This window comes from Giraffa tippelskirchi, chromosome 12, assembly GCF_054371585.1.
Source record: "Giraffa tippelskirchi isolate mGirTip1 chromosome 12, T2T-mGirTip1v1.2.pri, whole genome shotgun sequence".
In the NCBI taxonomy this organism is placed as follows: Eukaryota; Metazoa; Chordata; class Mammalia; order Artiodactyla; family Giraffidae; genus Giraffa; species Giraffa tippelskirchi.
In genome coordinates, this window is record NC_137286.1 from 18,187,632 (window position 1) to 18,214,397 (window position 26,766).

The window sequence follows — 26,766 nt, forward strand, 5'->3', positions numbered from 1 at the left end:
TGCTCAAATACCTTATATAAAATGGCACTGTATTTGCATATAACCTCAGCACATCCTCCTGTATACTTAAATTGCCTCTAGATTACTCATAATAACTTATACAATGTAAATGCTATGCATATGGTTGCTGGCATGTAGCAAGTTCAAGTTTTGCTTTTGGGAAATTTTTTGTTCAAATATTTTGAATCAGTAGTTAGTTCAGTCTGCAGATGTGAACCCTGTGGATATGGAGGGCCAGCTAAACTTAAATCAGTTTTTCTCATATAACTTAGTTCTCATTAAATCCCTTTATTTATATAAATATGCGTTTGTAGGCATGTGATTGTGCTTTAAGAGATTACTAGGCAAATCAAAATCAATTTGGGTACCTATGCCTGTGTATATTTCTGTCCTGAACTTAATGAGTTAGGCAGCTCTTCTTTGCCTGGAGAATCCCACAGACGGAGCCTTGCAGGCTACAGTCCATGGGGTCACAAAGAATCAGACACACCTGAGCAACTAAGCACTTTCACTCACTTATTTCTATAAACCACCTCCATCCCCGGCCATCTTGTAAACCACATTATTACGGGCAATGGAATAAGACATGATTTATTGACAAATTCCATTAGAAAACTCCCTCTATGTCAATTTTCTGTACTCTAAAACAGCTTTGTATCAACAGTATACTTATATACTGCCCTCTTATTTCTTTGAAAAAAAGGTCACCCTTTTTTCAACTGTAGATTTGGTCCTCTGTCTAACATACTCTAAACCTAACCTCCTTATGCTTATCCAGGATTCTCCCTAGGTCACTTTCACTCTTTTCATGTTCACGTTTTTATGTAGATACATGCTTTTGATTATCTAGGGGTTTATAATGAGAAGTGGCATTTTCTGTGTCATATGGAAACTGGTTTGTTTTTCATCATTATCTTGTTTTTTAAACAAATTAATTTTGTAATAAATATTAACAAAACAATTATTTTATGGATTGTGTTCATTACTAACAACTTAGTGTAGGAATATCTATCCCTTCCCAGAAAAACTGTCCTTTACTCATATATCAAGATTAACATAAAGTGAAGTATATATCAAGAACCAAGTTTCAGTAAGTTCCAAATTCCAGATCTTGGGTGGACATTGCTAAAATACTTTTTTTGAATAAATGTTGTACTGATATATGTTCTCAAAGTTATTCTTCTACAATTATTTTTCACCTTCCTCTATGGAAAGTCGTCAAATTCAATGTATTTCTTATAATCACCCACTGTACAATTTGATGTCTTGTTTATATTCAAATGAGAATTTTCATCTGTAAGAGGACATATACATAAATTGCATTCATCATTTGTGAGATGCCATAGCTTAGGGGAACCATGATTTTCCCAGGATTTATAGCTTGTGGTCCTCGGGCTAATATCTTTGAACATTTTCCTTGGGCTAATTAACAGCCCTCTTGAGTTTAGACAATCTCTTCCCCATCTCTATCTTTTAGCATATTGTCTAATTCTTTGTTGAGATTATAATGGCCTTTTTTAAAATCTAAATTCCCAGTACCAGCTGATTACCGTAACTTATCTTCCTCACAGAATAATGGCCTTTTTAGGAGGGCTATCTGAATTAAGTCTTTTTCCTTGGTGACTTTTCTTTTCTCACAACCCCAAGGAATTTTTTGTTTGTTTGTTTCTCTCTCATTAATGCATCATGAGGCAGGCACAGTAGGACTGGAATAGTATTTCCATGACCTCATTTTCTTATCCACTGGTCTTAACATGATACTTACATCTTTATCCTTATGCAACGATTGTACCAACTTTCAGCATCATATCCTCCTACTAGGTAGGAAGAAGGGAGAAGTGACATGTATCACTGAAAAACCTCCTTTTCACTAGTTAGGAAAACAGCAGATTTCCAAGAAATCTTAATTTTATACTTCTGCTTACATCTCACTGGTCAGAACTTGGTCAAAGTATCTCCTTTAATTAAAAAGGAATCTGTGGATCTGTGAAGGTGTAGATATTTTTTTAATTAAGTATATTGTCAATTGTCAAGCTGAATAATAAATGAATAAATTATTGAGAAAGAAAATAGTTATAACTACCACACACAATACAAATGTCTATGTTAAAGGATTATGAACTTTTCCAATTTTCACATCAGGTTCTATATGACAAAAGACAATTTTTATGGTCACCTGTGAGGCAGTTGGACTTCTATTCAAAGTTCAGTTCAGATATCAAAGCTGATGACACCACACATCTGATGTGTCCCCAAAAGGTATGGAAAACACGTTACTTACAAAATCCTGCAGGTGTCAAATAGCTTCAGAGTGCAAGAAAAGGAGACTGGCCTAGATGTTTATTGTGGTCAGGAGGTGGGGCCTGGGTGAGGGTTGAATCTCCCACTTTTCACCAAAGCAGAGACCATTGAGGCGGTCTTATCACTTGGCCAAAATACGGGGCACAAGTTGAAAGAGGGAGGGTTGAGCCTTAAACGATGTCAGTTATCCAAAAACAGAGTCAGACTCCTCACTAAACACGAAACCAACTCTAAGTATCTCCAACACCCCCCACCCCTCAAGAAAGGTATCTTTCTGATTAGCAGTCTCATCCAATGGCACTGAGATACCTATCTTACCAATTCCATGAAGATTCAATGGGTTTGCTGTCCTTCCAATAGAAGTACTTTCAAATGCATGCCTTTTTTTTTTTTTCTTTCTTGTCCCATCTACAGCATTTGCTGCTCAGCTACTGAACTAGGATTTTATAGTTAATCCAACATCAAGTTCCAGAAGAGAGTACACGATCTGTGCCACATGGGTTGGATTCTGGGTGATTTGCTAGTTTCTGCTTTTAGTTTTCCCAACTTTGCCTTCTCTCTCTTTTTTTATTCTTTTGGATATGCTGAAATGTTTCTTACATTTATTTCTAACAATTGTATTGAGATGTATACACCATAAAGTTCATCTATTTTATATTGAAATGAATAACTCAATGATTTTTATGAAATTTATAGACATGTGCATACATCACCACAAACCTGTTTTAGAATATTTCAATTACTCTGTAGATAATTCCTACCTGTTAACAGTCAATTCCTGCATCTACCGAAGTCCTAGTGTGTGTGTGTGTGTGTGTTCATGCTAAGTTGCTTCAGTCAAGTCCAACTCTTTGTAACCCCATGGACTGCAGTCCACCAGGCTCCTCTGTCCATGGAGATTCCCTAGGCAAGAATACTAGAGTGGGTTGCCATGCTCTTCTCCCAGGGATCATCCCAACCCAGGGGTCGAACCTGAGTTTCTTAGGTGTCCTGCATTGGCAGGTGGGTTCTTTATCACTAACACCACCTGGGAAGCCCACCCAAGTCTCACAAATCCATTAATTTGCTTTCTGTATTTATAGACTTTATATCTTTCCTGGATATTTTAGATAAACAGACATATAATATTTGTAGTTTTTTGCATCTGGTTTCTTTTACTGAGCATAATGTCTTTAAGATTCATCTATGTTGTGCATAAATACTTCATTTCTTTCTTATTGTTGAATAGTATTTCATTATGTAGATTTGTCACAATTTGATTAGCCATTAACCATGAGCCATAAACTTTTGCAATAGTTCCATTTTAGGGACATTATAAATAATACTGCTTTGAAAATGCATAGTCTTTTATGGACTTAGTTTTATATTTTTCTTGGATACCCAGAAGTGGAAAATTTAGGTCACATGGTAAATTTAACTTTTTAAAAACTGCCAAACAGTTTTCCAAAGTGGCATCACCACTTTACATTCACATCAGAAATACAGGGGAGTTTTAGTTCTTCCAATTCTTCAACAACTCTTGTTATTGCTTGTCATTTTGTTTAGAGCTATTTTAGTGAATGTGTTAGAGAAGGAAATGGCAACACATTCCAGTGTTCCTGCCTGGGAAATCTCATGGACAGAGGAGCCTGGCAGGCCACAGTCCATGGGTTCACAGTAGAGTTGGACATGACTGAGTGACTGAGCGTGAGTGGCTGTGTAGAGTTGCATTTCTATACTAATGTGGTTTCTTTTCTCTTTGTTTTTCATATGGACATTTGAAACTTCAGCTGCATTGCCCTGACTTGTATTTTTTTTTGTTGATTCCACAATCTCTCTCAACACACACACACACACACACACACACATGCACACACCACACTTCACTTGATCTCAAATACATGACTGATAAACTTTTGTGCTCTGCGGTTTTGCTTTTCTAGTTCAATTATCTTCTTATAATGACAATCGCTGCTATTTCCCACATTTTTAAATGGCGAATTCTTTAGATCCATTAGTCACTGATAGTGTAAAAGCACCCCCAATGGGAATTTGTATTTTGAAATACAAACTACAGGAATTATTCTTCTCAGAAGTCATATTGTTTCATCGTTTTTTTTTTTCTATTACACTTTACTATGCATTTTAAATGACTTTTTTTAATGCTTATAATGTGCACATTTATTTAGCACACAAGTGATGTTGATTTAATAGCTGGTCCCATGAGGAAAAATCAATCACAGGGAAGCTTTTTTTTTTTTGGTTAGACTGACTTTAACAAGAAATTGTCTCCTAATCAAATTCAGGTTGCTTAAAGTCAAGGAAGGAACTGTAAAAATTTTTTCCAGGAGGCCATTATGCAAGTTGGGGAATTGTGGCATTTTTGTCAGTAAAGTCCTGGTACTAAATGTTCATTTACTAAGTGGACGTTCTGTGAACTGTTTCTTAGTGTATCTTGTATTGATTACTTGGGAACTCTGAAAAGGGACTGTGATCAATGGAGAGAAGAGGAGAGGGTCTGGCGGCTCATTGTGTGTGCCTCTGCCTGCGGGCATATTGTCTTCTGCTGGAGGATGATGATAGCTTATTCATTATTTTGCCAAATTACAAATGGTTTCCCTACTTTTTTCTCCTCTATGAAACACTGAACAAAATGTCAATTGGAGCCAATCATATAAAGTAACGGAATCCCTAGAGGAGGCCAAAGGAAGAAAACATAATTAAAATGGTAGAATAAAGCAAAATGCTTTTATTAGCCATAAGAAGAGAGAATGTGTGTAAATCCCCAATGCAGGTCTTGGATTTAAAATGTCTTTATGCCTAATATAAACAAAGGAGTCCATTTCTGAGGACTCCCAGATGTACCATCATGTAGTTAAATAACATCTTTAGTGGCATTGCATTAACTTGCTTTGCTGTAAAAATGATTCCTCACCAAAGTCCCCTCTGCCAAATAAATACACTAATATTTTCTCTTAAATAAAGAAAGCCTGGTGGGATTATATTTAAACTCTCCAGTGAAAACAGAATCTCAATATAAATTGCTAGACCATACAAAATAAAAGTTATACTTCCTTTGATACTCACAATCTAATGATATTTAGGTAAAAGAAGTAGTGCTAAATTTGAAGACATTTTGAGAATAGAGAATAGAAATGGAATTCCCTTGAAATTAAAATAAACTGCTAATGGTCACACTTTAGTAAACTATGCTGTGGTTCTGTTTAACGGTTTTTAAACAGAAATATTAGTTTTGTTCCATTCTGCCTGTGTTCCTCCTTTTATAGATTTCTTTATGGAGAAATATCTTTATCTTTAGGATTCATTTATGGAGGCAGAGGGACACTGCCAATCCACCATCATAACTAACTCAATTTACAGCCTAATACATGGTGATAGTGAAGTGACAGTGTCAGTTGCTCAGTTGTGTCTGACTCTTTGTGATTCCATGGACAGTAACCCACTAGGCTCCTCTGTCTACGGAATTCTCCCAGCATGAATACTGGAGTAGGTTGCCATTTCCTTCTCCGGTGGATCTTCCCCACCCAGGGATCAAACCTGGATCTCCTTCATTGCAGGCAGATTCTTTACTGACTGAGCCACCAGGGGAAGCCTGATAATAAATCCATAAGATGCCTCATTCTTCAGGGGCATTAAAGAAAAAGTCAAGCCTATGTTATAACTGAGGTTTTTAGAAGAGATTTTACATGTATTGTAAAACTTGTCACTTTTCACCAGTACAGCATCATAAGGGATCCTGAATTAAATTTTGTAATGTTAATTTTTTTTTTTCCTTAGAAACATCACTGATCTTCTATTCACAATGTAGACGATAACTGAAGAAGAAAAGGTTTTTACTCAGAGGAAATAAAAGAGTTCTTTTTTTCCTTCAACTCGCCAAATACTCCTGTACTCCAAATACATGGATTTTCCACATCAAGTAATGTGTGACAGCAGTTGGGTATCCTGCAATTTAACTTTTGACACTATTTGAAAATAATGTCAGATTTCACAGGTTAAGGGCTCCATCCCACAAGACTATCCCCAACTTCAGATGCCAATTGCAAGCCCAGGAGATAATGTGGGCTACTGTCTGACCCACTATAAGCCAGAGGTTCCCAAGACCCCTCTTGTGAGGTTCAATCTTTTGCTAAAATGCTTCACAGAACCCAAGTCATAGTTTTCTTACTAGACTCCTGGTTTATTGAAAGGATATAACTCAGGAACAGTCAGATGGAGGAGATGCACAGAGCAAGGTATGTGGGAGGGGACGCAGAGCTCCCCTGCCCTCTCTGGGTTACCATCAGCCCAGTATCTCCACCATTTACCACCAACCTGGAGACTCTTCAGACCCCTTCAGTTAGAGCTTTTATGGAAGCCTCATTATGTCAGCATGACTGATTAAATAACTGGTTGAATCATTGATTATACTGATTAACTCAACCTCCAGCCTCTCTTCCCCAGAGGTTGGGGTAGGGACTAAGTTCTAACCCTCTGTTCACACAGTTGGTTCCCCTGGCAACAAACCCCCATGCTTATGGGCTTTCGAAAAGTTACTTCATTAATATAAACTCTCAGGGTGGTTAAAAGGAGCTAGTTAATTTAAAAAAAAAAAAAGAAAAACTCACTTTTACCTTTGGAGCTATTTACTCTGGAAGTATTTCAGGAAATGTAGCTTTAGAAGACAGAAATACTCTATAAATATTGTAACCAAAGATACTCCCATCACTCTCATTGCTTAGGAAATTATAAGTTTTAAGAATTGTATGCCAGAAATGCAGGGATCAAATAAATAGTTCTTATTATAAATCACAACATCACAGTATCATAGTGCCATCAATTGAAACTAAGAATGCTTCTACCTATGTTCCATAACTTTTACTTTGAAAGTCTAACATTGAAAAAAAAATTCCAACTATACACTGGAAGTGCCAGATCTTAATTGCATCACTTATTATTAAAAAAAAAAACCTAACTACCCACCAAAAATAAATGTCTATATTAAATTTGATGCATCCTACAATTTAATACAAATCATGTATAAATGAAAATTCAATCTACATAACTTAATATGGGTATTCAAAAAAAAGCCTCTGAGCAGTATTTAAGTATAATTTACCCTAAAACATGTAGAAAACTATACAAAATATTATCTGTAATTTTTATAATGTTTTAACTATACATAAAAGCTCAAAATCAATCATGAACGATTTTGAAAAATAGTGATTATCTCTGGTGAGGAAGAGAAGTGACAAGGGTCTGGAATGATGATTAGGGGATAATTTTAATTTTGTTAACAATATGCATATGTTATAAGAAAAGACATATTCATCTACTACTTTCTAATTAAAATTTAATAATATTGGATAGTTATTAAACTTTAATACTCATTAACATCTATGACTGATTTTTTTGGAAACTGTTAAGTAAATATCCTGTCTGTCCCATAAACACAGACTTATATTAAGGATTAGGATATATTTCTTCCAATATGCGAAACTATTTTCAGCAAAAGAACCATTTTTGTCAAGTCTGTATACCACAGGTAATGTGTCTTGTAACTATCTATGAAAAAACTACATAGCTCAAATTTAATGTAATCACTAAAACGTTAGCATTATACTTTTATAATAATGTTAACAGTCATGGTACATGTACAATATGGTCTACTCTTTTACTAGCTCATCTGCTTGCATTATAATGAGCTGTATTCCATTTTATATGATTCCCAGAGTTATGAATACAAAGAGTCAAATGCTGCCATATCTGTGTGATTGAGAGTTTCTTCACAAAACCTCGCTCTACCAAAGTTTTGATTTCAGAAAATTGCCTCTAACAAAAATTATTTTGCATTAGGCAGGCATTATATAGATTACAGGAGGCGCTAGCGGTAAACAACCCTCCTGCCAATGCTGAAGATATAAGAGACGCAGGTCGATCCCTGGGTTGGAAAGATCCCTTGGAGGAGGGCATGGCAACCCAGTCCAGTATTCTTGCCTGGAGAATCCCATGAACAGAGGAGTCTGGCAGGCTACAGTCCACAGGGTCACAGAGAGTGGGACATGACTACAGCAATTTAGCACACATGCACACACATAGATTCACTTCAGTTCAGTTCAGTCGCTCAGTCGTGTCCGACTCTTTGCAACCCATGAATTGCAGCACACCAGGCCTCCCTGTCCATCACCAACTCTGGGAGTTTACTGTCCATCAAGTTGGTGATGCCATCCAGCCATCTCATCCTCTGTCGTCCCCTTCTCCTCCTGCCCCCAATCCTTCCCAGCATCAGCATCTTTTCCAATGAGTCAACTCTTCACATGAGGTGGCCAAAGTACTGGATTACCTTACCAATATTCTAACAGCCATTTATACATAAACAAAGGATGGTTTAAATTTGTGCTGGACTACGAGCAAATCCAGAAGGGAAGAGTACTAGAATTAGGAAGTTTGAGAGTGAAAGGCAACTGGAGTAAGGATTCAAAAAACAGAGGTGAGAAAGAAATGTGTTGGTGTGGAGGGAGGATGATCAGCTTCATACTTATTTTGTAGAGCTATTCTTTATTATCCAGAGCTCTGAATAATAAATCAATATATACACTTTAAAAAATAAGTTCTCTTTTTCTGAGAAAATAGTTGAAATATCTCTTTAAAGAAAACTTAGACTATTAAAGCTTCTGCTTGATTCATTTTCTGCATGTTTTATCAAATATTCAATATTCCACAACAAAGTAGAAATGTATTGATAAAAAGTCACTTTAAAATAAATCTTGTTAATCTGACATGCAATATTCTGACATCTATAAATATCACTGAAATATTACAGTAGAAGAGTAGCTCATAGTCCTAAAAGCATAAATCTATAAAATAGCATGCCAACATCTTAATTTTCTAACTAGTACAATTAGATTTCCTCTAGATTTTATTTATAATATAAGAAAATAAAATACAGGCTTGTGATTCCATAAGATGTTTTGAATTTTTAGAAAGCTAAAGGTCCCCAGAGAAGGAGAGAGCCAGATGACACAACTATGGGATAGGATAAGGAAGAGCTTTTGATTTGTGCTCTTTCTTCGCCAACATTTCCTATGTGGATCAGTGTTTTCCTCTTTGCTTTTCAAAAAGCAATGGTTATCAGCTAAAGGTTGTGGGGCAATATGACCGTAATGTGCCAGCTTGTCATGGTGGGTATCAGAAAACAACCAGTGTAGATGGGCTGCATGGCCTCAGATTGCCAGTTATCCTTCAGTTTACCTCTTAAACAATGTAATTATAATGGAATGAGACCATCTTTTGCAAAAAGCAATTTTTAGGGCAAGTATAAAGCAAAACCTGACAGGAGATCAACTAGCAGATGTACCTGGAAAATTTGGTTTACAGACTTGCAGCCTTAATAACAAAGAGCCCTAATAATTGAGCTATACTGAGAAACAACAGACTATCTGATCTAACTCTTTAGCTATTCAGCTTCCTTACACTATTTTTCAATATTTCTTTTTTTTTTTTTTTTTTGGCCCACACAATGTGGCATGCAGAATCTTAGTTCCCTGAACAGGGATTGAACTCACATCCCCTGCAGTGTCAGCATGAATTCTTAACCACTGGACAACTAGGGAGTCCCTTCAATATGTAAATTTTCATATAACAAAATTACAACAAATCATACTTTTGCTTAATACAACTATTCCTTCTACAAAAGAAGACACCCTTGTTTAATCACCAAAAGAACACATAAAGTTCCAAATAGTTACTGCAACCACACATGATGATGGCTCCATTCAAATTCAGTCAGAATCCAACTTGGATATTCTGTAATGAATGCCTTCTATTCCTGAGGAGTTTTCATTGATTACTTCAGCTTTTTTAATAAAATCATTCCTATTTTAGGGATATTGTGCCATTTAATATTTTGAGTAAAGTGTCCCTGAGTAAACAAGGGTAGCCTCATTTTGGAGTTGAGTTCCAAGGTTGCCCAGGGTCATCATTCAGGGTGCTGGTGAGGTGGGGCCAGAAGCCATGCTCCCTAGTAGAGTACGGCTATTGGCGTGGCTCTCTGCCTTAGAGGGTCTGTAGGATGGGCCTCATGACTGCCAAGGGTTTCTGGTTTGTCTCCCTGGTCAGGCAGGTCCAGAGGCTACGCTCCAAAATGGGTGTGGCTGCTGGCTTGGCTCCCTGTCCGGACAGGAGCATAGACACAGCTCCACAGATGGAATCGTCCAATGGTTTGGGACCAAAATTGGGCAGAACTGCCAAGTGAGCTCTCAGGCTAGATAGTGCCCGAGGCTTGGCTCTGCAGAGGAACAGAGTCACCAGCTAGGGTCTCTGCTTGGATATCATCCACATAAGAATGTGGCCTGCCAAGATCCACGTGCTTCTTGCTGTGGGCCCTCAACCCCATGAGGCAATACCTAAGTGGGCCTGCCAGGAAGCATCTGGGAATGCTGGCGAATATGAACGTCTACCTTAGATTCTCGTGTTACCACTGGAGAAGCTGTCAGTCCAGGGGGATCTCCCTACTATAGCATCACATCAGCCCGGGGAGGGGCAATGTAGTCAAGGTGAAACCACTCCTCTTACCTGTTTAACGTAGGTTTTCTCAGTTTTTGTGGTCCAGTGGGATGTTTCATCTTCACCCCCAGGTTCTAAAATCTTCATAGAAATATCTTGTCTGTGGACAGATGCTAGTCGCCTTCTCTGAGGGGAACCGAAGTCAGGAAAGATCTAGTTTGCCATCTTGCTGACGGCTCGCAAAATTGTCTGGCTCTTACTCATTGTGTCTCAGTCCATTTATTCCTCAGTGTGGAAGTTTATGTTCCCCTTTAAACAAAAAGAAAGACAGAGAGTTTAAGAGTGAGAATAAAAGGAAAAACACAAATTATAGCAACTAAATAGTTCCTATAAAATAATATTTTATATGATAAATCAAACAATTATACCATGAAAAACCACCATCATACTATATGTCATAATGGATATTGGGAAGATTTCATTTTGACATCCAAATTTTCTCTGTTTGCCAATATGCAAATAGAAATGGCTTATCTTTCCCACCTGCCTAATTTAGAGTCAGGGTCTCTTGTCATTTTAAATTTCTAAGTAGCTTCCAAATCTGCACACTCTTTATTTTTTCCAAACAACACACTCTTTTTGAATTTAACAGATCTAACTTTAAGGGACTTGCCCACCTGCTGAGGAATAAAGCCCAGAAATTAATACTTACCCTTCATACCATGTTATTTCATTTTTCCCCTCTAGACCACATGAGTCATTTTTCTCTCTTTTGTATCTGTCTGAATTAGGCTCTTTTAACTGACTGTCTTAATTCTAACACAGACAAGAAAGGACATTGAGAATCATTTGCTCTGATGGTAAAATTACATAATATAATGACATTCATACATCCTGACCTTAACAATTTCTATTTTTTTTTATTTTTTTATTTTTATTTTTTTTTAATTTATTTTAGTTGGGGGCTAATTACTTTACAATATTGTAATAGTTTTTGCCATACAATGACATGAATCAGCCATGGGTTTACATGTGTTCCCCTTCCTGGACCCCCCACCCACCTCCCTCCCCATCCCATCCCTCTGGGTCATCCCATTGCCCCGGCCCTGAGCCCTTGTCTCATGCATCGAACAAGGAATGGTGTTCTGTTTCACATATGATAATATACATGTTTCAATGCTATTCTCCCAGAACGTCCCACCCTCACCTTCTCCCTCAGAGTCCATAAAATTGTTCTATGCATCAGTGTCTCTTATTCTGTCTCGCATATAGGGTTATCGTTACCATCTTTCAAATTCCATATATATGCATTAGTATACTGTATTGTTGTTTTTCTTTCTGGCTTACAATTTCTATTTTGTAGGCAACATTTTGCTTGTTGGTCAAGCCAGATAATTTTTTAAATGGCTAATTACCAAAAAAAAAAAGTTGAAGAATGATGTAATGAAAGAACCTCAGACCACAAGGAAGTATTCTGAATGAAATGTTATACTTTATAATATTGGGGAGAATCTCAAAATGCTTTAAAAGGCAACAATTCTTCTTTTGTGTTTTACTGAAGTATTTTCTCATATGACCTTGCACTGAGAAGCATAAACATGTTCCCTGATAACAAAGATAGAGTAGACATATAATGGAACCCATAGAGGATAAGGCTGGAGGTCTGATATAAATATCGAATGAGTACTCTAAAAACAGGAGCCCTCTAAAATATGAACCTTAAAGAAACTACAAGCTACTTTCAAAAACCTGAAGGAAATCTCAGCAAAGACATCAAGTATAACTGCCTAAAGCTTGCTTCATTGATATCTAAAGGTGTAAGAGACAAAATTCGCCACCCCAAAATATGTCTTTACGGCGGCATGTGGGTTATCCCTGGGAATAAATAATTGAGGGCCAGGAGACTCAGAAAGAACCTCCAACCTTCCTCCAAACTGCCTAAAAGAATGTTATAGATGGATGGCCTGTTCCAGGAAGGGACCTATCACCATAAATAACTACAATATGAACTATAGGTGTAGATACGGAGGAACCTAGTAAAGTCTATTAAAATTCATCTCTGAGTCCCATTGACTGTGCTAGGCCCAGCAAACATTTATTTACTAAACATTTGCTTTTTCATCTCCATATGAATCACCTTCCTCCCTTTTGAAGTCCCAAACCACTACCCCCAAATATTCTCTTTTGTTTTTCATTGTAGGTGGTATTTAAGGTGAGGATTTTGGACATTTTGGTGTTACTTGATTTTCCTGGGTCTCTCTTAGTTATATATGTCACTACACCTTTGTTTTATTTTCTCAGTATCATATTAATTTAGTTTTTATATCAGTCAGAAGAACTTACAAGGGTAGAGGGAAATTTCTTCTTCCCCAACATAGGTTTTCAAGGGAACAACACTTGAGTTGGTGGCAATGATATCAGAATTTGGAAGACCCCAAGTTGGGGCTTATCACAACTCTCATACTCCCCCAAAGACATTACCTGAACTTCAGTGTAAGCATGGCCTTTTTATGGTTACAAGCATTGTTTTTGCAGACATATAATGATGAACAGTTTGTGGTATGCAGAGTCAGTTCTCAAGAGGATGTGCTAAAACATATTATCCTAGTGATCTGAATGGCAGATACCAAGAATTTAAATAACACTGAAGCTAGAGGATAACAATGATCAAAAATATTCACTATGTTGTGAGTAGTTTTCAAAAATTCATTATACAAATGATCCTTGAACTACATGAGTTTGAACTACATGAGGCCACTTACACATGGATTGTTTTTCACTAAATACTATGTGGTCTGTGGCTGACAGCATTCATGGCTATAGAATGTTAGATAAGGCAAATACAGGTGGCCTACAGTAAAGTTATATGCAGATTTTTGACTATGTGGAGAGTCAGTGCTCCTAACCCTCATGTTGTTCAAGGATCAACTGTACTTTTCTGCAATTTAGTTAACACAGGAAACTGAAAACAGTTACATTTTTCTTCATCAAGGATTTCAGAGATTCAGATTTATTATATAAGATCCTCTGTCCATCCTTTTCCTTTTGTACAATCTCATGATGTATGACTCAGATAGCTTAATGTTATTATTATGGACTTATTTCACTGTGTTACGATACAGTTATACCTTTAGAGGTGTCTGAAATCTATAAAACGATTTGACCATTTTTAGCTAACATTTACTGAGTTCTTACCATGTATCACTTTCTAGTTCAGTTCAGTTCAGTCACTCAGTCGTGTCTGACTCTTTGAGACCTCATGAACTGCAGCACGCCAGGCCTCCCTGTCCATCACCAACTCCCGGAGTCCACCCAAACCCATGTCCATCGAGTCAGTGATCCCATCCAAACATCTCATCCTCTGTCATCCTCTTCTCCTCCTGCCCTCAATCTTTCCCAGCATCAGGGTCTTTTCCAATGACTCAGCTCTTCGTATCAGGTGGCCAAAGCATTGGAGTTTCGGCTTCAACATCAGTCCTTCCAATGAACACCCAGGACTGATCTAGATCAGGAGCATTATATTTATTACTTTATTGAATACTCATTAGAATATTTTCATTTTATAAATTAGAAACCTCATGGTGATAAGTTTTAAAAAATTGCTATTTCACTGCTAATATGTGGTGGATCTGAGTCATTGTTTGTTTCCAAGACATCTTGCACACTAGCTAGTACATATACAGTTGTCATGCTAAATGAACTTTGTTGTCTTTTTTAAGTAATTTAACATATTTTTATAGTTTTCTATCTTTTCTAACCTATTATACTGCAGATAAATATGTATATATATACACACGTGTGTATTTATACACAGTTATATACACAATCACACATATACATGTATAAAAGCATAGGTTCGTGTGTGCATGTACGTTTTTAAAGTGTGTGTGTATACATGTGTTTTCACGTGTGTAGATATTTTTGTCATTTGCAGTGTAACAGGTTAGAAAAAACTAAAAATTACAAAAATGTGTGAAATTACTTTTAAAAGACAATAAAGTCCATTTATTATAAGAACTGTATATACAGCAATATGCATATATTTACATACTAGTTAGTGTGTATACTATATACACACATACACTCACAGTTGTTCACAAATCTATTTATTCTGTTTAGTGTTGGAAAGGTAAATAACAAAGCTTGTTGATGAGACTCTTGAACTAAAGAGATTTTATTTTTGAGCTCTACAATGTATATTTAGAGGATGTATTTGAACAAGCAGAAAAAAAGGCAACTGAGAAGACTATACCTTATACCTTCACAGTTGTTCTCCAGTGCATTTAGGTTTTAGAAATCTATCCTTTGAATAGGTGAGTGAAAGTTGCTGAATCATGTCCGACTCTTTGTGACCCCATGGACTATACAGTCCATGGAATTCTCTAGGCCAGAATACTGGAGTGGGTAGCGTTTCCCTTCTTGAGGGGAATGTTCCCAACCCAGGAATCGAACCCAAGTCTCTGGCATTGCAGGCAGATTCTTTACCAACTGAGCTATCAGGGAAGCTGGATATAGGTATAATGCTCCCATTGACCTAGGACTTCATGGATTATCTTCTAAAACGAACTTGTTGAGTTGTACTTCATGGGTCTCCCAGGTCCATACTTGCCCAAATTCAAGACCAAAGAAAGAGCCTGGGGTATGCAACAGAGACATCAATGGTTTAATGGATAGGGGATCTTACAAGTTTGAAGCAAGGTCCTGGAGCAACACCCCACTGTGTACAACAGATGGTAGTCAGGACATGGTGGCAGTCTTTGCTCCCAGGGGACCAGGGGCCAGTTACAGGAAGTTACAGTTTCAGAAGGTAGTGACATCAGGTAGGCTCATCTTTTCTCCAGGGTAACCAGCAGAGGGGCACATCCTTCACTGTCACTTTGATAAGAACAATCATTAGCAAGGTAGGAAGGTCAGACATGTGAGGACAGTGAGGGTGAAGCAGGCGTTGGTTGAGCAGGTGATGTATAGAGAGCAGGAGAACAGCCATCCTGAGTGGCCTGACCATACAAACATTAGAGAAACATCATGAAAATACAAGGAGGAATTTTTTGGAAAGGATGTTCACCCTCAATAGTTGAACCTCAAGATATTATGCATTGAGGTTAAAGTAGAATAAAAGCAATCATCCCTGGTGACTCAGCTGATAAAGAATCTGCCTGCAATGCAGGAGACTGTCTGCAGTGCAGAACTGGGTTTGATCCCTGGGTTGGGAAGATCCCCTGAAGGAGAAAATGCCAACTCATTCTACTATTCTTGGTTGGGAAATCCCATAGACAGAGGAGCCTGGTGGGCTACAGTCCTTGGGATTACAAGAGTCAGACATGATTTAGCAATTAAACCACCACCACCAGAATAAATGGAATCAGACATTTTCATATTAGCTACTTCTTAAATATAGGTACTAGTCATTTCTTAAATCTAAATTTTTTAAATTATAAGATTTTCCTGAATATACTTGAAAATTGTAAATAAATAAATGAATAAATATGAAAATCATTTTATATACCGATTGGCATTGCTGAAAGAGCATAGCCTACCTTATAGAAGCTTCTTTAAGGTGACAAATTTTACTTTCTCACCTAGTTAAAAAGGGCATTCATCACTACTTGACACACAGATGCTGTGAAATAAATGTACTTCCAAAGAACTCAATGCCTAGTTCAATTTCCTCCTGACAGTAGCTTTCAAGTTATTTTCTTGGTAACTTTTATGGGTCGACAGATAGTATTGTCGAAGTGCTAATTGACAGACACATTCCCCGAGTGACAGATGGTAGCACAGACCCAATTGTCAGAGTGCAATAATGCTAACTGTCAGAAATGAGAAACAAACACATCAGAGATCCTTGTTATACACACACACACACACACACACACACACACACACACACACACTGCACTGAACTACATTAAGAAGTTCATGTGTAGATGTTAAACATCACCCTTAAAGTTAAAGAACATTGGATCATACACTATACCCCAGAGACTTCCCTTAAAAAAATAGCTTCTCATAATGGTATCAAAGGTGATTTAGGGTAGTAGAAATTGTTCTCACAACAATTTCACAAAACTTATGGACACTGTTTATATATGTTTAACTTTCCTTAACCATGATTCACTACAGTTGTTCTAAGATAGACAATAAAATATTGTATGTTCTACGTCACTTATAAATAAATACTTTGTGCCTTATTTTAAACTGTATTTGAAAAAAAATAAGTGTTACTACTATGAAAATCAAGGGATTAAGATTTTATGCAAAGTCAGGTTATTTTAAACTTAAATATATTCCCAGAATTCAGAAAAAGAATCTCAACTGGCATGCTGCATATTATGCTATTTATAAGAATGTATGTTAAAAAATACATGCTTTAATAAATCTGCAAAAAGTTGAACTTGTGAAGGAGAGAAGAGTCATATAAAGAACCATTAGAAGGATAGAGGAAAAAATGATCTTTGAGGTCTCCTCTAGCTTTCATATTTTAGTCCCAGAGAAATTTCAACCTTTCTCTTATATGTCATTTTATGGGCAGGATTATTAATTAAACTTGGCATGAATTTTATATAATGAACCTGAAAATAATCTCCTTACTCTGTCCAAACTAACATAGCACTCTGGTAAAGATGACAAGCAAAACAATGAATTAACAATAATTCCTGAAGAGCTTTATATTTTTGTTTTTCCTGATTTATGAGACTATTTCTTTAAGTACAGGAGTATATAGAAAGTATGTCTTAGCTTCCATATCCAAACATTCACATTCATAGCTCATAAAATGTGTTTCCTTCGGACTTGGAGGCATTGTAATCCCACTGATGTTATCAGTTTAAAAGCAAATTCATGTATATTTTCATTAAAGGTTAACTGTATTTCTAAGCATAGTTAAATCAAGAGGATTCAGGTTCTCTTTCAGTAACCAAGAAAAAATCTTGGACTTTGCATTGAAAACAACTTCTTTCAATTAAGATAGTGAACAGAACAAAAGCTATTGTTTTCAAGTCACACAAATGACAGTAAAATAATTTTTAAGGTGCAAATATGTAAGTACAAAGAGAACAAGAGATATGCAAGCGCCACAAATGTTGGAAACTGTAAGCTAAACGTCATAGCTGATAGAACAACCCAGGGAAGTCATATGTTAAATAGGATTGCAATATTTAGCAAATACAAATAGAAGATGCCCAGTTAAATTTGAATCTCAGAAAAATAATGAATAATTATTTTAGAATAAGTCTGTTCAAATTTAACTGAGAATCCTGTATGTTATGTGGCAACTGTAAGTCTTTGATGGGAGATGTTGAAAGGCAACATAATTAATAAAGTAAATATCAAAAAGACTCAGGAAATGCCTCTGGAAGCAGAGTTTAAGGAGGAGCATAAAAGAAAAACTTAAGCTGAGAGTTTTTATGAGGCAAACACCCATTTAACCTGACAAGGAGACTAGAGAATTATTGCCTAAAGCAGCAGTTCCCAACCTTTTTGGCATTAGGGACTGGTTTCATGGAAGACAATTTTTCCATGGATGGTGTGTGAAGGATGCTTTGGGGATGATTCAAGTACATTATATGTATTGTGCAATTTATTTCTATAATTATTACATCAGCTCCACCTCAGATCCCCAGGCTTTAGACCCAGGAGTTTGGGGACTTCTGGTCTAGAGAGTAAAACAAGAGTATGAGATATTTAGAAAATCCAGACCCAGTTGAGGTTAAATATTATAGTGAAAACTGGGACTATGTGAAACAAGATCCCGAACCTACCAGCTCTCATCCAAACATTACTCTCAGAATACTGACAGGGAAATTTACTCTACTTAAGACAGAGACTGAAAAAGGCTTCCTTATGAACTCTGAACATGCCAGAGAAACAACCTTAGATACTGATAGGAAGTTCTTCAAGGAAAAAGTCCATTCACATCCTTCTCCAGTGATGCTCAGAGGTGATGGCCATGCACACATACACAGAGATTTCCATCAATCTAGTGCTGCCTTCATTTCTGCATAGACAGTCAAGTGAAGCTAGATATTTGAAGAAAGCGTCTAAGAAGTAATACTGAGATCAAAACAAGTAAATAGGGCTTTCCTGGGGGTTTGGTGGTAAAGAATCCACCTGCCAATGCAGGAGTCACGGGTTCAATCCTTCATCCAGGAAGATCCCACAAGTCACGGAGAAATGAAGCCCGTGTGCCACAACGATTATTGCTCCAGAGCCTGGGAACTGCAGCTACCGAACCTGAGTGCCCTGGAGCCCATGCTCTAAAAAAAGGAGAGGCCACTGCAGTGAGAAGTTCACACACCACAACTAGATGGTAGTACTCATTTGCCAGAGAAAACTTTGACCAGGAACGAACACCCAGCACAGCCAAAAATAAACAAATAAAACTATATATCTGTATACTTATATATATGTGCATATATACATATATATACATATTAAAAATGTGAAAAATAGAAACTTGGAGGAGTAAGCAGCTGTATGAGGCAAAGATAATTCCAAAATCTCAGTGAATAACTGAATACATTGAATCCATGAAAAAGAGTGTTTTGGTAAAAGCATATTATTAAATTTAAAAAATGGCATGTTAAAAGCAAAATTATAGAATAATTCAATAAGTATTTCTTGAGTATGTTTGTGGACACATCAAAAATTAAAGAAAATACAAATAAATGAAAATTGAGAGAAGCAAAAGGTTCAGTTCAGTTCAGTTCAGCCACGCATTTGTGTCCAACTCTTTGCGACCCCATGGACTGCAGCACGCCAGGCTTCCCTGTCCATCACCAACTCCCAGAGTTTGCTCAAATTCATGTCATCGAGGCAGTGATGCCATCCAATCATCTCATCCTCCACCCTCCCCTTCTCCTCCTGCCTCCAATATTTCCCAGCATCAGGGTCTTTTCCAATGAGTCAGTTCTCCGCATCAGGTGGCCAAAGTACTGGACTTTCAGCTTCAGCATCAGTTCTTCCAATGAATATGCAGGACTGATTTCCTTAAGGATGGACTGGTTTGTTCTCCTTGAAGTCCAAGAAATCGCAAAAGTTTTCTCCAACACCACAGTTTAAAAGCATCAATTCTTTGGTGCTCAGCTTTCTTTACAGTCCAACTCTCACATCCATACATGACTACAAGAAAAACCATAGCTTTGACTAGACAGACCTTTCTTGGCAAAGTAATGTCTCTGGTTTTTAATATGCTGTCTAGGTTGGTCATAACTTTTCTTCCAAGGAGCAAGCGTTTTTTAGTTTCATGGCTGCAGTCACCATCTTCAGTGATTTTGGAGCCCAGAAAAATAAAGTCTGTAACTGTTTCCATTGTTTCCCCATCTATTTCCCATGAAGTGATGGGACCAGATGCCATGATCTTAGTTTTCTGAATGTTGAGCTTTAAGCCAACTTTTTCACTCTCCTCTTTCACTTTCATCAAGAGGCTCTTTAGTTCTTCACTTTCCGCCATAAGGATGGTGTCATCAGCATATCTGAGGTTATTGATGTTTCTCCCGGCAATCTTGATTCCAGTTCGTGCTTCATTCAGCCTGGCATTTTGCATTATGTACTCTGCATATAAGTTGAATAGACAGGGTGACAATATATAGCCTTGATGTACTCCTTTCCTGATTTGGAACCAGTCTATCGTTCCATGTGCAGTTCTAACTGTTGCTTCTTGACCTGCATACAGATTTCTCAGGAGGCAGGTCAGGTGGTATGGTATTCCCATCTCTTAAAGAATTTTCCACAGTTTTTTGTGATCTACATAGTCAAAGATTTGATGTAATCAATAAAGCCGACTACATGTTTTTCTGGTATTCTCTTCCTTTTTCAATAATCCAACGAATGTTGTCAATTTGATCTCTGGTTCCTCTGCCTTTTCTAAATTCAGCTTGAACATCTGAAATTTCACAGTTAACGTATTGTTGAAGCCTGGCTAGGAGAATTTTGAGCATTACTTTGCCATTGTGTGAGATGAGTGAAATAGCGTGGTAATTTGAACATTCTTTGGCATTGCCTTTCTTCAGGATCGAAATGAAAACTGACCTTTTCCAGTCCTGTGGCCACTGCTGAGTTTTCCAAATTTGCTGGCATATTAAGTGTAGCACTTTCAAAGCATCATCTTTTAGGATTTGAAATAGCACAACTGGAATTCCATCACCTCACTAGCTTTGTTCATAGTGATGCTTCCTAAGGCCCACTTTACTTTGCATTCCAGGATGTCTGGCTCTAGGTGACTGATCACACCATCGTGGTTATCTGAGTCATGAAGATCTTTTTTGTATAGTTCTTCTGTGTATTCTTGCTACCTCTTCTTAATATCTTCTGCTTCTTTTAGGTCCATACCATTTCTGTCCTTTATTGAGCCCATCTTTCCAAGAAATATTCCCTTGGTATCTCTAGTTTTCTTGACGAGATCTCTAGTCTTTCCCATTCTATTGATTTCCTCTATTCTCTGCATTGATCATTGAGGAAGGCTTTCTTATCTCTCCTTGCAATTCTTTGGAACTCTGCATTCAAATGGGTATATCTTTCCTTTTCTCCTTTGTCTTTCACTTCTCTTCTCTTCTCAGCTATTTTTAAGGCCTCCTCAGACAACCGTTTTGCCTTTTGCATTTCTTTTTCCTAGGGATGGTCTTGATCCCTGTCTCCTGTAAAATGTCACCGACCTCCATCCATAGTTCTTCAGGCATTCTGTCTATCATATCTATTCCGTTGAATCTACTTGTCACTTCCACTGTATAATCGCAAGGGATTTGACTTAGGTAATACCTGAATTGTCTAGTGGTTTTTCCTACTTCCTTCATTTCAAGTCTGGATTTGGCTATAAGGAGTTCATGATCTGAGGCATAGTCACCTCTCAGTCTATAACAAAATGTAGCTAATGGAGTAATTCCAAGAGCAGTGATTTCTAAATAGAAGATTTCTAGAAATGAAGATATGGGGGGGAGATCAAATATCCTTTATGATAGATATAAGTAGATGCACATCAAGTCTTAAGTAATCACAAAATCTGAGGACTTTTCTCGAAGACACTGCATGTCCTATAAATTAAAAACAGTTTACTTACAAATGATCAGCCATTGGATGAGCTGGGACTTTTTAAGTGCAACATTGGAAACAAAAGTCAATGAAACAGGGTCCTAAAACTGTGGGGAAAAAAAATTCCCGCTTAGAATTCTATTCCAAATTTCATAGTTATGTAATTATAAAAAGCTTTGCAGACATGCAAGATTTCAGTGGATTTTGTCTTCCACACACATCTCCTTTTCAGGAAACTAATAGACATGATGCTTCCATAAGATGAGGGAATAAAACAAGAGAGAAAGTTTAGGATCCAAGAAGCAACTGATCCAACCTACAAGAGAAGTAAAGGAAATCCTTAGGTTAAGGTTAAGGGCAGTCCCTAAATTATACCTGTGCAGCTGACTTTTAGATCAACACATCTTTATTAAAGCAAGTCAGAAATTCTGGTAGACGTGATTTCAAGAAGGTAAAACTGACAGAATACTAGATATGTTTTACTGTATTGAGAAAAATATGTAGACAATTAAGGTATGGTTTAGATATGAATTAGCTTTAAGAACAGGGAAAACAATCCTAACAGCAACCAACAATAAGAAAGCTTATTTAAAAGGGAAAATTAAAATCTCCAAAAGGAACAAAAATAGTCATATTATATTGTATTGATTAGCTGTGAACTACATTTATATAGATATGAAAATAAAATTACCTAGTATGTATGTGTACATTACATATATGTACACAAACATACGGGGAAATACGGGGGACAGGAAAGTTGTATGTGGAAGATGGTGAATAGACAAGTGAGTAAAAGTTAGCTAAATACTCATTTCCTAAGATAACTGCTAAATAGCTAACGGCCAAGTCTGAAAATTTAAGAATACAGTACAAGCATATTTCTTAGATATATGAGCATAAATACTGAAAAAAGACACTTAAAGAATGTAATTTGATCATTTCTAGGAATAGGAAAATAGCATCTGATGTTGAGGAGAGAGGTGAGCTTCAGAATAGAGTGGGCTGCTTGATAATCTACTAGACACTATGAGTAATGTTTCAGCTAAGATGCCTCTTCAACTTAGAACTTTCCAAACTAAGTTAAGGTAGAGCTTTTAAGAATGTGCTTCTTAAAAATAAATCCACACATAAAAGGTCAATTGATCTTTGACAACTGTGCCAAGAAAATACAGTGGGAAAGGATAAGCTCTTTAACAAACGGTACTGAGAAAACTGAAAATCCACAGGTAAGAAAATGAACACACAAAAATAAACTATCACATACAAGAACCTGGAGAAGGAAACAGGAACCCATTCCAGTATTCTTGCCTGGAGAAGTTCATGGAGAAAAAATCCTGGTGGGCTACAGTCCGTGGGGTCACAAAGAGTTGGACATGACTGAGCAACTAACACACTTGTACAATCCACAAAGTTAAGCTCAATATCTATTAAAAACTTCAACATAAAATAAAAAATATAGAATAAGGGGAAAACCTCATGATATTTGTTTTGGAAATGACATCAAAAGCACAGACAACAAAATAAACAATAAATAAGTGGGATTTCATCAAACCAAAAAGCTTCTGCACAGCAAAGGAAACAACAGCGTGAAAGGCAACCTATGGAATGGGAGAAAACATTTGCAAAATCTTATGTCTGGAAAAGAGTTAATTTCCAAAATACATAAGTAACTCCTGCAACTTAGTAGCAAAAAACAAAAAAAACCCTAATAACCCAATTTAAAAAATGGAATAAAGATTTGGACAGATATTTCTCCAAAGATGACATATAAATGGCTCAACATCACTAATCATCAGAAAATGCTAATCAAAAAAAGAGCTACTATTGTTTTACCCAACAAACTCACTTCTGGGTTATCTATCAAAAAATTTAAAATCAGGGTCTCAAAAACATGTTAAACTATTCATTGCAGTGCTTTTCACAATGACCACGATGTAGAAACAACCTAAATATCCTTCAGTGTACTGAATAAATTGGAGAAAATGGGATATACAGTTAACCTTGAACAACAAACATCATGGGGGTTAAGGCGGTAACCCTGCTGGCAATTTGAAATTCCACGTAACTCTACAGTCAGTTGTCCATTTCCAAGGTTTGCATGCTCAGATTCAACCAATCACAGATACTGTACATTATTTATTGAAAAAAACAAATGGGTGTAAGTGGACCCAGGCAGTTTAAACACATGTTGTTCAAAGGTCAACTGTACATTCAGTAGAATATTATTAAACCTTAAAAAAACAAGAAAAGAGAAGGAAATCCTGTCATTTGTGACAATGTAGATGAAACTGGAGGACATAAACGGAATAGGCCAATCTAAGAAGGACAAATACTACATGTTGCCATTTATATGAGGTACATAAAATACTGAAATGTAGAAGCAGAGAATAGGATGGTGGTCGTCAGAGGCTTGAGGGAGGTCGATATGGGGAATTTCTGATAGAGTGTATAAAATTTCAGTCATGCAAGATGAGTAAGTTCTAGAAATCTGATGTACAATGTTGTAACTACAAATTGTGGTAGGGTATTATACATTTAAAAATCTATTAAGAGGGTCCATCTCTTGTTAAGTTTTCTCAGTATAATGTAAAAAAAAAAGAGTATGATTCTGGAATTATTTTCTGAGCATCTGGCTTACAAATTTAAGTCTTATACTAGTGAGTGAGTGCAAGTCATTCAGTCGTATCTGACTCTTTGTGACCTCATGGATTATAGAGTGCATGGAATTCTTTAGGTCAGAATACTGGAATAGGTAGCCTTTCCCTTCTCCAGGGAATCTTCCCAACCTAAGGATTGAACCCAGGTCTTCCACATTGCATGTGGATTTTTTACCAGCTGAGCCGCAAGGGAAGCCCTGTACCAGTGAGAAACCTGAGCTATTCTTCATCTGTGTAAATACTGTTTTCTGAAGATTCTACCTTCTTTTATTACATACAGTTCATTTGCAGGCTACACATTCCTGGAAATAGTTGGAGGAAGGAGAAGCAGGGTTGGACTGGGGTTAGATAACTGATGGGCTCCATTTAAAGAAAACACTTCAGTAGCAGCATATGATGACAGAATCAAGATTTTTCTACTCTATTCTATGTCAGAGGACTAGGAATCTCAGTGAGGAATAATGTTATCTCAAGACAGCAGAACTGTATTCATCACAGGGAATTGACTAGAATCTTCTACGTATACCTGACTTCTTGCTGTGACTGTACCTCTGAGAGGAGATTCACTTAATAACTAAGTAAAGAAAGATGGAGAATAAGCATCATGTACCTCTCAGCCAATTACAGAACATGGATTCAAGCCATTTTCTCAGCTGAAGGATAATCTAAGAAAGTAGTTCAAACATTCGACACATTCAAGAAAAAAATTCAATGAAATAAGAACCAAAATGTAAAATATAATTGTCACATAATTGTCTTTTAACATTATAAGGTGAAGTAAATGTTAAATACATCAGATTAGAGTAAAATATTACCTATTGTGTAACAAAATTCAGCCTTTCCTTGGGTTTCTGTTTTCAAATGCCAGAAGTCAGCACAGTGTCAAGTACTGGGGTTAGCGATGATAACTGTATACTGGGGGTTTACCATGTGTCTGGCACAGTTTATCCAAAGCAAAAGCCCTATCAGGTAAGAACTAGTGTTATCTCTCTTTAAGAAGTGAGGAAATTGAAGCATGGATGGCTTAAAATTCTTATTCAAAGATAGATTTTATAAAATGATTGAAATAGGAATTACAGCTAGGACCTCAGGCTTTAGAATAAGTACTATGGTGCTGTGCTATGGTCTCTCTTCCAAAATGTAGGATCAAATAATTTTACATTTACATGAGAAAAAGCAAAAATAAGATGTTTTAAAATGTACGTAAAGTCAAAAATTATAACCTCTTTCTGACTCAGAAAAGAAACAAAGATTAGAATACAGGAATCCAAAAGATGAAATATAAAATAACTGAAAGAAGTTATTTAAACTGGTTATGCACAGAAGACATATTGCATAAAATATATTAATTTAATATAATATTCTGCATCTAAAACCCCAGCTATTTTAGCACATATAAGTAAATATGGAAGGTTTGGTTCCACATTTAATAAAGTAGGCCAAAATTCTTGCTTTACAAAGAGAAACTTTTATAAAAACTATATTAATCTTGAAATAAGATGGAGAATTATATAAAAGTGAAATATATGACTGAAAATTTCAGATCTGTTTATTTAAATAGATTTCAGTATGCACGCTCAACTGCTTGAGTAATTTCCTACTGTGTGCGACCCTATGGACTGTAGCATGTTATAAACTGGAGCAATATATTGATTCCTGTGTAATCGTTGTGTCCAACTCTTTGCAACCACATGGACTATAGCCCACCAGGCCCCTTTATCCATAGGATTTCCCAGACATGGATACTGCAATGGGTTGCATTTCCTTCTCAAGGAGATCTACCTGACCCAGGGATCGAAAGTGTATCTCCTGGATTACCACTGAGCCACCAGGGAAGCCCCAATAGATTGATAGATAATATAAATTTTAGCATATGTTGACATTTCAAGTAATCTATTACAGAAGTGGAAATTTCACTCCGGCTTGTTGCATTACTATTAGACTGTTCGCACATATTGTGTGGTGTATTTATTGCACAGAAAAGAATCATAAACCTGGCAGTGACAAATTACATAACCAGGAAAACAGAAAACAACAATGTAAATAATATTTACACAACACACTCACAGTCTGAAATGTGTCACTGGTGGTTAGAGAATATAAATAACCATTTTTGTTAGGAATTAATGATATTTTCTCTATTATCATGTTACATGTCATGTGATAGTCATCAGCTGATGTAAAACCTGAATCACTTGGTCAATTGTGATTAAAACGGAAAAAGGAATAAATCATTTTCTCATTATAAAACTAAATTGACATGGCATTCATAAGTATTTTCTCAGCAAATTTTGGTTGG

General features: G+C 36.6%; 2 protein-coding genes across 5 annotated transcripts in view; one reads left to right on the plus strand and one right to left on the minus strand.

Annotated features, from left to right (window-relative positions):
- Window positions 1-26,766, minus strand: part of LRFN5 (leucine rich repeat and fibronectin type III domain containing 5) — a 984,773-nt gene that overhangs the window by 778,655 nt on the left and 179,352 nt on the right. The window contains exon 3 of the transcript XR_014070506.1: window positions 10,855-11,094. The gene's annotated coding sequence lies outside the window, so the exon portion shown is untranslated. The remainder of the gene's footprint in view (window positions 1-10,854; window positions 11,095-26,766) is intronic.
- LOC145528563 (uncharacterized) overlaps window positions 24,543-26,766 on the plus strand; it is a 150,037-nt gene continuing 147,813 nt past the window's right edge. The window contains exon 1 of one of the 4 annotated variants that reach the window (XR_014070507.1): window positions 24,543-25,436. The gene's annotated coding sequence lies outside the window, so the exon portion shown is untranslated. The remainder of the gene's footprint in view (window positions 25,437-26,766) is intronic. The other 3 variants (XM_081547239.1, XR_014070508.1, XR_014070509.1) reach the window with 3 other exon arrangements.